Here is a 4,463-nt window from a genome sequence, read left to right as displayed (position 1 = left end):
TGTTCGTCCCGTCTCTTGGTTATCTAGGAATAGCCTAGTTCATGTAATACCTAGTTTACGTGATGATGTGAGTTTTTTGGAGCAGCGAGAAATTGCGCAGGTGCAGCTCGTCAGGTGATGCAATAATCCAGCGGAGGTGACGACGCGCCACGTAGCTACGAGTAGGATACTGTGGATATGACAGCAAAGTATAACTATCGCCGTGTCGCTATTTCTGCTAAAAATGCTAGAATGATTTCAAAACTGAGCCCACTTCTGCAAATGAAATCTATAAAGTACTTAGTAGGCAAGTGTGATCTACATTCAGGCTAAGGAGTATACCTTAATAGGGGCCTTGCTGATGTTACGATGCCAGCTCATGTTAAAATAAAATCCAGTTATATATAGTTATACCTAAGTGCCTTGCTGCATTATTTAAACGGGTCGAATAGGACCGTCAAAAGTAAGAAAGGATTTTTTTTTGTAAATTCGTAGATTTTAGATCGTAAGAGTAAGATATACTATACGTGTACCATGTCCACCGTGTCTTGAATTCATGTGCTTTTAGCGCAGTCGCTTCATTACCATGTTTACGTAATCTGTTAACTCGCTTTTCGTTCGTTTCACGCTTCTTAATTCGTAACTGCAGCTTAATTAGTTGAGCGAAATAAACTGCTAATGACACGGATTTTCGCTTTTTTGCTCCATTTTTAACTAGGTCCAGTGGCTCTTGACACTTGCGAATTTCATTTGTGGTTTTGCAGGAACTTTTAATCCAATTCACTTGATAGACTCTTGCATTAATCTGTGTAAAAGATCTACTTACATATTGGGCTGTGTCGTCGAAGAAGAAGTAAAGGACTTAGTTACATATTAAAGAAAACAACAGCTTAATTTAACTGTAAAATAATATTAAAAGTCTGTACTAAGGCCAATTACAAACTCTCTTAGACTTGTAATTTAGACGAAAAGAACAAGATATAGTACAATATACTGCAACACATTTTTTTGGTAGATCTCCTAAATACAAAACAAAAACAAAATTTATCTTCTCTCCTTGTTATTTTTCAACTTTCTTGTACAAAATGGCACTTTGACGTTATAGTTTAAAAATAATTAGATAAATTAGTTGAAACTCTTAAGTGTTGATCTAATCTATTATTTAAACCATTCACATATATATTACCTGTTGGTGAACGATTTTTCTATAAAATGAATATCGTGAATTTTAACCCTTTAGTTTGACATATTTTTGAAAACACCAACCCTGGCTTATTTTTCTTTTATGGTAACGCAGAATACTAGTGCTGCGGACCAATAAACTCGATTTTACTTCTGTAGTCAATCTTCATGTAAATTATAGCTTTTCTTTAATATTTCCATGTCGAACGCCGCCAATTAGTTTGCCAAGTATTTTATGAAAAGTAATATACGTAAACCTGGAATGGCCATGTATCCTAGCGGGTTTAGGTGATAAGACTTTCGAGCTTCAGGTGAATCAATAGATTGTCTGTGGCGTTGTTCGCGGGTAACATCTCTTAGGAGGAATTCGGCGGAAGCTGGTCTTTTCTGTTCGACACGTCGGCTCGCAAGGTGTTCCTGATTTTTACATCTTCTGCAATTTTTTATCCCATTGGGGGCAATGCCTTCTCTTATACGGAAAACCAGGAATAGCCAGGTGCCGTAATTATGGGTCTCCGAACCCTGTACCAGATGTAAAACCCGTGTCACCGGACCGCATGGGTTTTTATTTTTTATCTTTGATACTTGTAATGTCAAATCTCGCCATCAACTGAATGACTGAGACAAATGCGCCGTAACTTTTGCTCGGCTGTGCCTGACCACGTGTCATGAGCTCCACGGGTGGTCGGCATCTACATATAACTGCGTTACTCCTGTAGAAACTACGCTGTCTTCGCAGCGGGTCTGGTATGTAATTTAAAAGTGCATCCGGTAAACTCCAGGTCAGTGACGTATAAGTGAAGTGTCCATGTGTCACTCATGTACTTTCAAAAACTCTTGGTGCAGTGTATTAGCTCTAAGTATACTTAAAGTTAACCTTTTATATGTAACTGATAAGAGCAGTAAGCATATCTATACACTCCTAATATAAACTTGGGGAAGTAAAATATAAGTTCTCCATACTGTACCCCCCTTACATTTAATTGTAACATAGGTAACATGTAATAACAGTAAATTTAAAATAAAGCATCTGGTTATTTCCACTTGAAACTTGTTTTCGTTGTGTGTAAGGCGCCCTTCCTTCTACTCTCATCACGCCTTGAACCTCTGCAACTGCCTTTTACCGCATGTACCATGGTGAGTGCTCTGGAGAGCTGTTCAACCTCATCCCCCCTTCCCCGTTCCTGCTCAGAAGCACGCGTGCTGGCCTTCGTAGTCACCATTTCACTACCTGCCGCATTCCATCGCGTACTAAAAGGTTTGGTGGCTCCTTTCTCTGCCGCACGGTTGACAACTGGAACTCCCTTCCGGCACATGTCTTCCCTCCCTCTTATGATATGGGGTCCTTCAAACGAGGCGTGAAGAGGCATATTGTAGGCAGGCAGGGTGGAGATGGCTAGTGCAGTGAGGGTTTCATCGCTGCACTAGGTTCCTTCGCGTTTGGATACCACTTTCCACTTAACATCAGGTGGAGTGGAGTCGCTTGCCTGTCATGCATAAAAAAAAAAACTCGCTTACAAATTTTACACGCAGCACCAGGTCAACCAGAGCTCACGCACAAACCAGTCTCATGCTCACTCAAACCGACTGGAGCTGACCATTACAATACGTTATGGTTATATAAATAGTAACAGTAAGCAGTTTCCATACGAAAAGAGAATATACCTATTGAAAATCCTCCGTCCGTACCTGTTACAGACTGTTTTTACTTGAAATATAATGTTCCTGTGCTCGTCTATAAGAAGAATGTGTAATTATTGTAAAGGTAATGTCCATGTATATAGGGGAAACCTGAAATGCGACATGTAGTGCTGAGTACTTTTCATTGGCCGTAGATTCTACTATATTTCCGAAACTATATCTTTATTAAACTTCTTTCTTGTAAACGTGCTTATGAATAAATCTCTTATTTTTATTATGATCATCGGTAAGCAGTTTGGAAAGGAATCTTATTGTGACGAACACTATGTTTGATCACAAGAAGATTCGTGTGTATACTTGGCAAAGAGGGAATGGCAAAAGTATGATTGATTTTGTGATAGTGGATGAAAGATTGAAGGGTATGGTGGTTGATACTAGGGTGTGTAGAGGCACAAATGTCGGAACGGACCACTTCCTTGTAATATCCCAAATAAGTGGTCTATTTAAAGGGTGGCGCCATCGGCCCAAAGTGTCAATCACCAAACTAGAAAGAATTAAAATAGAAAGCATAGAAAAAGATGATGCATATGAAGAATATCTGAAGAAACTATGTGATCGGTTTGGGACGATAAAAGAAGAGGAACGACAAATTGAAGATGGATGGTTAAGGTTTAAGAATATTATTGCAAATACGGCTGTGGAAGTATGTGGAATAAGTGTGACATAAAATGGTTCTTTTATTATTGATGATTGATGGGATAGAGAAGTAAGACAAATAGTCGAGGAAAAGAAGAAAGCGTGTTTGGACGTATTAGCGATCAAACCGAGACAGAGATTAGATGTAACAGTGACAGATGATGATGTGAATGCAAAAATAGGCACGAACAAAAGGATCAAACGAATAACTAAATAAAAAGTTGAGCAAAAGAAAAAGGACAAAAAGGAAGGGTATCAAAGAAAGATGTCCCACAATTTCCGGGCCAACCAAAAGTTGTTTTGGAAACAGGTTTGGGTAGCCCGGAGAAGGTCGTAAAGGACTAGAATTAATGTCGTGAGAGATGAAGATGGTGAGTTGGTGACAGATGAGGTAAGTGTGAAAATGAGATGGTGAAGTGAAGGTTATTTTGAGGAATTGTTTAATTGTAATGAGCCCGTGCCTCAGGTTCGGTCGCAGGTGATTCAGGAACCAGATACTGGGAGTCAGGAAGAAGAGATTAGTATCGATGTAGTTGTAAAAGCTATAAAAGGTTTAAAAAGAGGAAAGCATCAGGGTATGACAGGGTAAATGGTGAAATGCTATGGGTTGGTAAAGAGCTGGTGGCTTCCTGGTTGTGTATGTTTTTTAACAAATGTTGGACTAGTGGTGTGGTACCAATAGACTGGCGTAGAGCCGTTATTGTACCACTTTATAAAGGACAAGAATCCCACCAGGAAGTCAAAAATTACCGCGGTATCAGTTTACTTAGCATTGTGGGCAAATTGTGCAAATATTCTCTGTTAGAGGAGTTGTGAAACAGACGAATGAGAAAATATGGAATGTATAAGCGGAATTTAGGAAGGGAATGGGATGTACAGGCCAAGTGTTCTCCTTAAGGTGCATTACGGAGAAGTTTCTGGCAAAGCACCAGAAAGTGTTTTGTGCAATTGTGGATCTGGAAAAG

The sequence above is a fragment of the Hyposmocoma kahamanoa genome, unplaced genomic scaffold (genome assembly GCF_003589595.1).
Source record: "Hyposmocoma kahamanoa isolate Upper Pololo Valley unplaced genomic scaffold, ASM358959v1 303, whole genome shotgun sequence".
NCBI lineage: Eukaryota > Metazoa > Arthropoda > Insecta > Lepidoptera > Cosmopterigidae > Hyposmocoma > Hyposmocoma kahamanoa.
Note: the sequence above shows the minus strand (reverse complement) of the source record.